The sequence below is a fragment of the Rousettus aegyptiacus genome, unplaced genomic scaffold (genome assembly GCF_014176215.1).
Source record: "Rousettus aegyptiacus isolate mRouAeg1 unplaced genomic scaffold, mRouAeg1.p scaffold_m13_p_2, whole genome shotgun sequence".
Taxonomy (NCBI): domain Eukaryota; kingdom Metazoa; phylum Chordata; class Mammalia; order Chiroptera; family Pteropodidae; genus Rousettus; species Rousettus aegyptiacus.
In genome coordinates, this window is record NW_023416295.1 from 171,721,403 (window position 1) to 171,734,423 (window position 13,021).

The following is a 13,021-nucleotide window of genomic DNA, read 5'->3' on the forward strand; positions in this document are numbered from 1 at the left end:
GTCCCCCAAGCCTCCCAATAACTCAGAAGCAAATATCGTCACAGGCAGCTCACTAGTATCTCAGAGAAAGAGCTCCAAGGTTCAGTGACAAAGAAAATGTATTATAAGGAAACCATAACTCCCTATGTGACGGCAGGGACCCAGCTCACAAGCAGGCAGTCATAACTTTGGTAACCTTATCTTTTCTGGTGCTAAACTCTCCTGCAAAACTGCCTTGGGATGAAAGAGGAGGGTTTCCAACCCTCAAAGCAATGAATTCTCCAGCTTTACCTCTTGCCGAATTACACACACTCAAGGCACAAAACATAATACAAAGAGAACGCTGTAAGAAATTAGCCTTGCAACTCAAAGAAAGCACAGTACAGCAGAGCCCACACGCTCTCTAGGTGGACTGTACAATCGTGACCACAGAGCAGTTCACAGACAGTGCACAGGAAGGGACGCTTATCTACATTTTTCACCCCCACAGTGACACATATAATTGTCATCTGCACAGTTCTTCATCTGTCTAGACTATTTTATAATCACAATTCTGGAATTATTCCAGCACGATAATTGAGTATGATTAAAACTTATTTTCTGTCTTTTAGGCATTTGGATTACAACAGATGGGAGACAATCAGGATGGCAAAGTAGAGAAATAGACTCTTCATCTCAAAACCTTGTCAAAGGTGGTAGAACTGCTATGTTCTAGAGTTTGAAGAAACCCAGAGCATTCAATAATTTCAGATGATGAGAAACTAAAGTTCAGAACAGTTATAAGCAATTTGCTCGCTGTCACCAAATGAATTAGTGGCAAAGCCAGGAGAACTCTGACCTCCTGACTCCCAACTCAGCATTCCACACTGCCATATTCCTTTTCTGTAAACAAACAATGAAATATGTGTGGAGAAATCTGGGCTGTTAGGTTCAGCACACTAGCTTGTCTTTTGAAATGACAAATCTCTCCTCACATTGGCTTACCAAAAAAAAAAAAAAAAAAAAAGTTACAACAGAATCCAGAGCAGATTATCATTTTTGCCAGGTCTCAAAGAAATGGGCAGATCCACAAAATGGGCCAGGCAACGCACTGGAATTAAATGAACACAGCAGGACTGTGAGGCTAACAAATGAGAAAACAGGGATGGGAATACTCTTTAGGCCTCAAGGCTTACTGAGCAAGAGGGCGGGTTCTGTGGTATAACTTATTCTAGGTATCTGAGGTCGATGATTACTACTTTAACTTTTAATTTTCAAATTTTTATTAAAACATTATAGAAGCCTTTTAAAAATCGCAAAGGATAAATTTATAACAAAAAGTAATTGTCAGTGGGATATTATAAGCCAACTAAGATTTTTAAATCATCATTCAGACAGCAGAAAGGAGCACAGAGCTGGGCAGGGGAAACAGGGAGTGCCATCAGGAGGCTACTGGAGAGGTCCGAGAGAGATGAAGGCGGTTTGGCCAAGGGGTGTCAGACTGTACTACTTCCCACAGTAAGGGTAAGAATTATGTCATGAAACTTTTGTTTCAGATATCTGCACACTTACATGTATAACTGAGTCTTAATATAAAATGTGTCTCTAATTATGAGTCACAGCCAAAAAAGTTTGAAAAACAGTACCCTAGGAAATTGAGAATACTTATCTTAGATTCCCTAAAATCTTTGTCAAAGTCCTATACCAGGCTCAAGTGAAACAAGCCACAACAAGTTTAATTACATACCAAATATAATCTTATTGATCTGCCAAAAGAATACCTCATTTGGTCTTTATAAAGAAAAAAAGAAAGAACAGTACAAGCAGTATTCAAGCATCACTGGGATGCCAGGCACAAATTATGTTACTTCTACCAACCGTGGAGACGTACAGATTACTAACAACATGTAATGCCAATTTTCTTTAACCACTAAACCATTCTAACCATTCAACTACTCCTAAGTTTAGGGATTAAACACCACCAACGCACATTCATAATGGCAATGCTTTTAGAATTTTCAGGAAAATACCATACTCTCCCAAATGAGAAATTATGGCCTAATTCTCCTTGAAGAATACAGAGATTACACACTACAGCTCTGAAAGATTCTTTCAAAAAACTACCTACCTTAAGCAATAATCTTTTTTTAATAACTGAGATAAAACAGCCAAACTTAGGTTCAATTAACTCGGTCTCTCAACAGCAATGCTACTGGCATTTTGGGTGGGCAATTCTTCGTTTTGGACTGTTATCCTTGGTCCCTGACCACCAAACAAACACCAGTGGTGTATCTCTTCCCTTCCCCACTGCCACTATGACAACCAAAAATGTCCCCATACTTTTCTAAATATCCTCTGGAAATATGGTACCTATCCCACTGAGAACCACTGAAAATGTTAGCTGATATTCTCCTTAGATCAACTGATTGACTTGTGGCCTCTGATTCAGAACAGAGATGTCAAGCAGTTTATCTATGCCTTGATTTTAACCATTTCCAGGTAGAGTTAACATCAAATGGTCTGAAATAGAAAGCATATTATCTTTTTCCTGGCACAAGCAGCCCCTCGGTGTTATTTTCAAAGTAGTTTGAAGCAAATGTAGACATTTAAGAGAAAAAAAAAAAAAGGTTAACATGGATTCTACAAGTATTCTAAGGTAAAAGCAAATCTACAAGTTTCATGATAAAAGGATGGGATAGACAGAATTACAAAAGAATGGTTAAGATTATTTCCTCAAACAAAGTGTACGGTTATATTTATGATTATCTATACATGGATAGTGTACAGATTTAAGAGAAAAGTCACTGAGTAATATGTGACAGGTTTTATCAAATTGAGAATATATAATACTTACTGAACACTTGTAACCATGAACGGTGGCAAATGCTTGTTTAATCCTTACAGCAAGCTTATAAGGATATTATTATTCTGCCTATTATAGAGAAGAATACTGAAGTACAGAGAGGTTAAATAACTTGTTCAAGATTACCTAGAGATTAAGTGGTTGAGCCAGGGTTCAAATCCAGATTAACTCCAGAGTCCCCATAAGAGCTGTATAGTTAGGTGCAAGGCACAGGAAGGCTGGAGTAGGAGACTTTAAACTCAGGAAAGAACTTGTCTGAAAACTATGACTCTTGGAAACATGCTAAGTAAAGAAGCCAGTAACAAAAGAGCACATATCATATGATTGAATTTATATGAAATGTCAAGAACAGGCAAGCCTATAGAATCATAAAGTAGGTCAGTGGCTATAGCAGGTCAGTGGTTATCGCAGGGCTGGGGAAGAGGAGAGAGGCTGAGTGGAGGGGGGAACAGGAAGCGGCTACTAATACCTATATGGGGTTTCTTTGGGGGGTGATGAAAATTTTCTAAAATCGATTTTGGTGATGGTTGTACAACTCTTATGAATATACTAAAAACTAAGGAATAGTAAATTTTAGATACATGAATTGTATGCTATTTTAACTATATCTCAATAAAGCTGTTTTTTAAATACATAGACCTAAACTAAGGTGATAACAGGAGGGGTCTAAGTGGGTTTCAGTTGTTTCCCAGGTCTCTAACATGAGTAATATGAATGAAAAAGTGATTAATGCTGCACTCGTCAGATACAGGAGGAGACAGGGTAGGGAGAGGTAGATAGGTTTAGACAGGTTAAAATTACCTGTAGGACACCCAAATGGAGCTGTTCGGAAGGCAGCCGGATTGCTAGGTCTAGAGATTATTAGAGATCTAGGGTGAAAAAATTACTTATAAATCAACTGCAAATAAGCAGTGGCTAAAACCAGAGGTTTTGATGCGGAAATCCTCAAAGAGTACCGAGAGTGATAAAAGCTAAAGGCTAAGACTAAGATTAGACTTAGTGGGAAATATCCACAATGAACGGCTAAGCAGAGAACAAGAAGCCCACCAAAGATACTGAGAAGCAATAGCCAAAAAGGAAGGGGGAAGAAAGGAAAGAATACAATCTTCTGATGAAAGTTTCAAGAAAAAGAAAATCCTTAACAGTGTCAACTGCCTCAGAGGGGTCCTAGCATAGTGCGTGGCACACAGAGATGCTCAATAGACATCTGATGAACCAATTAATATTTAAAAAGTGTTCACTGACTTGGCAATATGGAAAAAAATAGTGACTGGTGTCTTCAGTTAAGACCACAGAGCACCTACACACAAATTCAAAAGAGGTGCCTTCTTTAGGTGAGCACGCGGCTTGAAAAGCAGGGCTCAGACTGAATTTCAGCCCCCTACATGTTCCCCACGCCCCAGCTAGTACCCATGTGCAGTGAACAACTATGGTAGGTTAAAAGACAGAGATGCAGAAGTGACACCACCAAGTATAGACTATTCTTTCACAACCTGTCAAGAAGGGAAATACAGAAGTCTCTGGCACCAGAAAAGGACTTCTCCAATTCTAAAACCCACCAATAAACTACACCATAAACTCTTGTCATCTAACTGGCTTATTGTGAACTTGGGGAGATGGTTCATCCAACCTTTAGAGAATATGTTCTATTTATAACCTATTTGGTCATTTTAACTAAAATGTTAAAGCTTCCATTAGCAAAAAAAAAAAAAAAAAAAGACATAACTTAGATAATATGAATAAAGCAAAACAAAAGAAATGCTATGGGAAACTAAGGGCAAAGCCAACAGCTATAGGACCCTCATGGACAGAAAAAAGTCATTCAAATACCAAGTGTAGTAGTTTTAAACTATACACCAAAATTCTTTAATACTCCTCCATTCAAAAGGTGGAAACTAATTCCCCTGCCCTTGAGTGTAGGCCATATTTGGTGACTCTTTTATAACAAACAGAATGTAGCAGAGATGACAATATGTGACCCTGAGATGAGGTCACAAAGTGTTGCAGCTTCCCCCTTACTCTCAGCTCAGTGGCTCGAGAAGGACGCCAGCTGCCATGTTCTAATGACACTCGACCAGGCCTCTGGAGAAGTCCATCCGGTAAGGAACTGAGGCCTTCTGCCAACAGCCATGTGAGTAAACCACTGTGGAAGTAAGTCCTCCAGCCCCAGTCAAGCCTTCATATGAGCGCAGCCCCAGCAGACATTATGAATGTAACTTCATGAGCTGGAATCATTCACTTAAGAGGCTCCCAGATTCTTGAGCCACAAAAACTGTGTGAGATAATGTTTACTGTTGTTTTAAGCTGCTGAATTTTAGAATAATTTATGCTGAAATAGATAACCAATAAAACTTTATAAAGCACAGGTGTACTAGAATATTCATTTACTTTATTCACTAAGCATGTGAACACTTATATGCAGAGAATTCTCCAAATTGACAAAATTTTAATCTGTACAAAGATAAATAACTAGATTTATGATTTCCTTTAAAAATAAATAACAAATGAATTCAATGGGAACCCAAGAATAATGCAAGAAGCTTTTATTGAGAGGCCCAAGGCATTACAAAGTCTTCTAAGAAAAAAAATAACTGAATAAAAATTAAAGCCCTTCTTCTCAAGAAAGGTTACACATTTTATAACATGGCAAAGAATGGAATAAAAATGACAAGGGTGATGTGTTTGACCTGCAATAAAAAACTAACATATACAAAAGGATGGGAGGGGAGATTAATAGATAAAAAAGAGGGTAGGAAATTTTGTAGGAAGAAGATTAAATTTGATGCAGAACCTAACACGATTTGTGGATGACGTAAAGTTAAAGAGTGTTTACAAGGGATCCTCTGGGTGCTGGGTATTTAACACTGGAGTGTAGTGATGGCTGCACAGCTCCACGAATTTACTAAAATATCACTGAACTGTACACTTCGAACTGGCGATTTTTCAGTACATTAATTATAACCTCAGTAAAGCTGGTTTTTTTTAAAGTGGTGCAGGCATCCCTCAGAGATACTGCAGGCTGGATTCTGGACCACCACAATCAAGCAAGTATTGCAACAAAGGGAGTCATAATCTTTTTGCTGGTGAAGGGCCCCGCCTTCAATTTGTAAAACACACAACACCTGTGAAGTGCAATAATGCCACGCACAATAAAACAAGGTATGCCTGCAATTATTTGTTCACTGAAGCAGGATGGGAAAATTACATTATTAGGATTTCTCTGACTAAGGAAAGGATGCAGCCAAGAGGAAAAGTACAGTAATTCACTTGACAGGAAAAAAAAATAAAAATGTTCATAGATTAAAAACCATTAACGTTTCTATCTCAGTACAATAAAGGACAGTATTGGGTCTCTGGGTAACCTCTCTGTAAACCTTGCTGAGACTGCAAAAGCTTATTACCTTAAGAGTAGAAACAGTTAAATGTAAAATGAGAAGGAGCACTTCAACTTAATTTCCTACTTTAAAAGAATGTAAGGTAATTTCTTTACAAGCATGATAACAGTCAATTCCATCAACCAGTCAAAACATCCAAATGGGGGATTTTTTGGTATTTTTGGAGAAAATTAATTTGCATTGGTTCAGGGACTTTTGCAGAAGTTTCCCAGAACAGCAGTACTGTATTTTATTTACGCCATTTGTAACTACAGAGATCAAGCAAAACTGTACCTATAAACAACAATAATTCACATTTGCGTTCAGCTATGAAAATACTAACCTACTCTGACCTCCCCTTCACCAACTTCAACAAACCCTGGGTCAAGAGTCTCAACTTCCCAAAACAGCACAGTTGTCTCTAATTTCAGACCTGCTACTCTCCTCTCTGCCTTTGGCTAAATAAGTAACAAGCCCAGTTATAAAAACAAAACCAAAAAATTCTCCTAACTCATGTAGGTATTTTCTTTCTCCATAAAAGAATGTTCCAGCAGACACAAAAGAAATAATGTATCAGTATATAATTCTCTTTTCTCTAAATGGCTATAATAACAGTCAAAATAGTTTGAGATAGTGATATTCGCTATATTATCTACCTAGACCTGAAAATTTGTAGCACCAATGAACTTCACATATTTCAATAAAAGAATATACTGTGAAAATTTACCACGCCTAACCCTTAGTAGGCATTCAATAAATGTTAGTTCCTTTCTATCCTTTCTGTTAATTCATAGTTTTTCCATGAAATAGTTCCTGTTATTATCCCAATATAAAACATCAAAACAGAAGATAATTTCCTGACTGCCACCCAGATCAGACACTGAAAATCCAGGCCACCAGATGGTAATGAAGAGGTTCACTTGCAGAAGTTAAACCTTAATCTACCCTCTCTCTCCACCTCCCTTCTTAAACAGCTATTGTCAATTCCAAGGTCACGCCCCTTTTGTTATAGGAAGTGGCTCAATTGTTTTTCCTTGAAGCAATATATTAACAGTTCTTGTTCTTTGTGACAGAGAAAATCAATCCCAAAAACCTATGCTATTCTAAGTGCAGATGCAACAGGAGTCCAAAAATTGTCATCAACCCATAAGAACCCATACACAAGTTCAAAGGATTCCTGGTTGTCATTGTTTTCTTGGCTATCAAGTTCAACTCTCCAAGTGATCTAAGTTTCCTGCACCAATAAGCAATGAAGTCTCCACAAACGTAAGATCATGGAAAACTAGAGCTCCATGTGTTTCACAGGAAATGTTCTGACAGAAATAGGTTTGCAGAGCTGTGTGAAGCTATCATCTATATAGCTCTTTTTGTGGGCATCTGACCCAAGATAGACATATGAGCCCAAGCCATATCTGGTGTACTTTTGTTCAGGCTCCAAAGCTTAAGATAGGAACACAGCATGTTGTGTCAAATTCAACTCTTGTGGTTACAGATGGACAGACTCTGTCATCGGTAATAAGATTTATAGTTGTCAGTGCTGGCCAGGCTACTGCCAAGACAAGTCCTTTGTTGCATACCATTCACATAAGCTATTAAATTTTCAAGTGACCAGAAGAATTAGCTAGCCTGTCACTTCCTACTATCCCAAGTTGCTTTATGTAATGGCTCCAACGGAAGAACCTCCACCCTCTCAGAACTGGACTGTGGTATGTCTATGTGCACGTGTGAAGTCCTGGTGTGGAGAGCGAACTGTAAGCTGACAAGGTCCTTGCAATCTGTGAGGTCAACCAAGGGTGCCTCGCCTCAAGGAAGCCTCCTAAGAATGGAAAAGTATGAACTGATTGGGGAACAATGTAGTGCTGCTCTGAGCAGAGGAAACTGCAGAAGATCATAGCAGGGTGTGGGCTGGGTGAAGATAATCTTAGCCAGCAATTAATTATATGCTCTTGTATAAAAGCAACTTGCAAAAATAAAACTACACCACTGCTCCACTGGGACTTCCTGATCCCAGCTTTCTGTCTTCTTTCTTTTCTTCATCTCCCACGGTTCCCACTCAGGTACATTCTCCAGAGCCATGCTGGATGTGGCAGGATTTACCGCTTGCTGGACGCGGCATCCTGGTTCTGTTCTATGACCGCCAAAATTTAAAACTGGTTGTGCCATGTGTTTGGTATTTAATACATCCCAATAAGATACTAGACGTAGTCCACAATATTAGATAAACCATGGGGCCATGAAGAGTATTTCCCTAAAAAAATAATCAAATCTGATCTATTCTAGTTCAGTAAAACTGAAAACACTAACCAACACCTTAGGCAGGAAGGAGTGAATAAACCTGGAACCTACCTTGTTTACAATTCCCTCAGACAGATGAAATTCAATTCCATGCCAACCATACCCTTCGATCACTAAAACACAAACAGAAAAATAAAAGTTCATGCAACAGAAGCAGCAGTTCTTCCAGTTCCTAAAGGGTATTTGGTTTCCAAGGTAAGAAGCTATTTCTTTCTTATCTTTCTATCCTCTCATGCCCACCACAATACTTGAACTCTGTCACTGGCAAAAAGGCCCAGATAGGTAGGGTTATATAATAGGTAACACTTGCTATACGCTAGGCACTGTTATAAATGCTTAAATGTGCTAATTAATTTAATCTTCACAATAATCCTATGAGATACTCTTACTAACTCATTTTACATCCAAATGACGACTGACCTATACCTCTGAAAATTGCTCTTGCTGGTGTTAAGAAATGCCTTTTAAATAAATGTAGACAATCTCAAACATTGTAGCTGGACTGTCTCAATTCGGTAGGTGTTCCATGTCCATCCACTCATGCATTTCTTGAGTCCCACAATACCAGGTGCTAAAGAGGATCTATTTTCTGCCCTTTAGGAGTTCAGAAACCAATTGGGGAAATCAGACTAAACTACGAGAAATGGTTCAAGAAACGGAATGCCCTATATTATGAGGTACACTTTTTTTATGCAATGATTCAGTAAAAAAAATCATTAACCTTTGGGAAAAGGAGAGGAAAGCTTCTGATAAGAGGTGCCCTAAACCTGAACCTTTAAAAATAGGTTACGCAAGCAAAGTAAGGAGAAAGGCTCTTCAGGCAAGGAAATGAGAACAAAAACGTGTTGTGGCAGGAACATGGTGACTGAGGCCCCGTACAGTCTGATCCCATCCATTCTGACCAGCCTTTGTCCTGGCCACCAATCTCCCTCCCTCTTCTGCTTGGCCATACCAAACTCCTTACTTTAAGGATGTACAACCTTTGATAGTCCCAGTGTTTCTCCTACTGCCTGGAATGTTCTTCCTCCTTTTCCCTGGTGGGTTACATTAATCCTTGTATACTGTAAGCACTCGATAAAGTACAGTCACTGTTTTAAGTAACTCTCATTATTATTTAAGATCCAACTGAAACGTCTTTCTAAAGCCTTTTCCAATTCCCCAAGAGTTAACCTACCCAGTGCTTCTCCACATGGCATTTGTCCATTTCTCCATTAGAGTGGTAAAATATTTTATTGTCTCCAGGTTTCCTTTTTCTTTCTCCACTTGTCTGAACAGGAAAAATCTTTTATACAACTTGATATCCCCCAAGACCTAGCACAGCGCCCGGCACATAATAGCTTCCTGTTATGTACTTGTTAACTTAAGGCCCAACTGACTCAAATATACAAAATAATGACAGGATTCTTCTAAAAAGTCAGCTCCTTTAGTACATTTAAACAATTCAGTTTATCAAAATCTAATACAATTTTACATTTTCATGAATATGTCTGCTATATAATTATACCAACATTTAATGCCCCCCAAAAAATCAAAGTCGATTCACTAAAAACTACCAACTGACTAGGTTTTGCTTGACAACAAGGTCCTCATCCATTGCAATTGAGGTAGGATAAATTTACTGAATTGATAATTTCGGTATTATGCTGGTGACCTTTCTCACTGAAATGGTCCCACAGCTCTGTATGCAATATGTATGTTTAAGTAGGTATTTATCTTGGCTTTTAGTCATGGATTGTTGAGGTTACAAATTTAGAAATCCAATCATAAATCCAAGGTTTATTTATAGAAACTTTCCATACGGTAGGAGGTTAAGAAGTAAAACAGCAGCCTTTCTCCTTGCTGAAAGCAGAAGGTAGCAGAGAGCCAAAGGAGCAAACCCTCTTCTGACTCTGCTCTTGGCACTGCTTAATGGAGAGGCAAGCAAGAGCCTTCCTGAAAATGTCACCCAGGGCAACGGGCATTTCAATGTCTGTGCTTTTCGAGGCTTAAGTATTAATTTTATACATGCCTACATTCATTTAAAACACAATTTGTGGCTTGGAACTTAAAAAATGTTCTAACGTGTTAGTCTATCCACATATTAATCGAGTCAGCCAGGTTTGAACATGCTAAAATACTCTAGATCATTATGCAAAGGTATGAGCTCAATCCTTTATTCTCAGGAAAAGGAACTTAGTCACGGGAGAATGACTAAAGCAAGAGTATTTCAATGCACACCATAACAGAAAAAGCCAAATCCTAAATAATGAGTTACTTTTTAAAATATCTGAACAGCAATAAGATACAAGCTACTGATAGATTTCTTACAATTATTAATCTCAAAATGAGATCCTGGGTTTTTAGTTCTAAGTTGTCAGAGAATGTATTTTGAAACTGATTTTCACATGAGACCATCTTATAAAAAGGTTGTTTTAGTCATCCACTGACTAAACCCATTTAGAATCCAAGTCTAGCTTACTTTATACTGAAATGAATTATATTTTTATGTGAACAATATTATAAGCAAAGTTCTTTTAATCTTTTATTTTACTGGCTTTTAGAGAAATGCCAATAAAACCTGGAATGACTAAATTTTTATAAACCTCGGAAGCTCACACAACCAATCCCTTCATTTTCAGTTGGGAAACACTGCAGAAAGAGTTCGATGGTGATAACAGAAACACTAGGCCCAAATCTGATTACTAGCCCATTGTGCTTATCCTACTATATACTACTAAACATACTGCTTTTTCTTGAAATTGAAAATGTTTTTTAAATTACAGAAGAAAAGTTTGAATACCTACATTCATTCCCTAACTAAAAAGAATTTTACAATTAGATACATTTGCCCTGAAGATTTAGAAATGCTGTCCCTTAAAAACTTGAGCAGTAGAAAATTATTCCAGTTATTTTCAATGCTTTTGACTCAATATATGTTCACATAGAATCTTTGCTGGAAGTTTAGCTTTAAAAAGTTTTTCTTACATTCCCAAGGGGATGGGAATAATTTTAACAATCTAAGATGACATTATTCTTATCCTCTAAAAAAATTAACTTCACACACACACACACACACAGCAATTTCATTTAATTCACGGTCTTCTTTCAAACAAGCATTTCTGAAAGAATGCTATTGTCTCATTTTCTGGGGGAAAGAGATGGAAAGGATAAAAGTAACAAAAAAAATGGAATTAAAGGAGAGAAAAGAAAATCTATATAAAGGTTTGACTCTGATAATAAAAAAGGAGGAGAAAAAACAATTCCCAATTAAATGAATGAATCAACTGTGGTTTTTAAGCAATCAGCCTCAACAGGGTATGGTTACATACCTCCTCAAACTGAACACCTTCAAGAAAAATCTTAATCTCATTTTGCCTGATTCCTTTATTTGCTCTTTCTTTCACTTTCAAAGAGATAGCATTAAGTGGACTGGGTCCCCTGGAGAAAGGAGGGGAGTCAGAAATGTCAGTCCACATAGTCCCCTCAAAGTGATGGTACTGGCTGGAGCTATTAGAAAGTCTCAAAAGGAGAGTCAAAGACCACTGTGTTCCCAAACTTGTCTACAACCTCCTCTGAAAGAGACTAGAAACCTGCAAGGAGCAATAATACTCTGCTGCCTTCCACATCCAACAAAACCCTTTCCTTTCTGATTATCGATTTAACTTGCACAGAGATTTTCAAGAATACTTTACATAACATTTGATTAAGATGACAAGGGGAAAAAGGAAACAATACCATATATACTAGAGGAAAGGAGGAAAGGAGGTACACATGCCAGCCCTGCTGGTCAACTCAGCGGCAGCATTCAACCTAAAATGCTTGGTGAAGCATTAGAACATAAAAAACCTAATATCTCAAACCTTCCACTCATGAGTTTCAAACTCTATCAAAGTTCCCAGTATTGCCCTCCATGCCAGTACTCCATAACAGCCATGGAAGCATCTCCCATTTCACTGTGTATTAAAACTCAGATGTCATGGCTCCAGACAGGCAGATATAGCTATCACTTGTTCAAACTGCAAAGCAAAGTCCACTTTATAGTTTTCAAGTATTTGAACATCTATTCTCTCATGTAATTCTCCTAACACTGGAAAGTGGTTATTTTCAGAGATGAGTGGAAAGCAAACCACAGCAAAGCCTCTAGTATAAGTGGAATAACGGGAGAAGGAGCTCATTTGTCAATCAGCGTTCTAAGAGAGGAGGCTCTTTAGACCTCAAATCTGACTTGAACACCACTGAAGCAAGTCTTAAATGTGTGCATTTTCGTTTTCTTAAACAGAATAAAATGAACATTTTCAATTATTCCTTGTTTTTTCTTATAATAAACTATTTCAAATTTTCAAAATAAGTAATACATAACCATGGCTTTAAAAAATCAAACAGTAAAAAGGTATCTAGTGCAGTAAACTCGCTGATATTACTAACAGGAATTTCTTTTCATATATATCTCCTCAGGCAAGGGTAACAAAAGAAAAAATAAACAAACGAGACTACATCAAACTAAAAAGTTTTTGTACAGCAAAGGAAACTATCAACAAAACAAAGACAACCG

At 37.7% G+C, this 13,021-nt stretch overlaps 1 long non-coding RNA gene across 1 annotated transcript in view; it reads right to left on the bottom strand.

The window, feature by feature from the left end:
• Positions 1 to 13,021, bottom strand: part of LOC118613801 — a 64,479-nt gene that overhangs the window by 20,725 nt on the left and 30,733 nt on the right. The window contains exon 3 of the long non-coding RNA XR_004955888.1: positions 8,542 to 8,603. This is a non-coding gene — a long non-coding RNA (uncharacterized LOC118613801). The remainder of the gene's footprint in view (positions 1 to 8,541; positions 8,604 to 13,021) is intronic.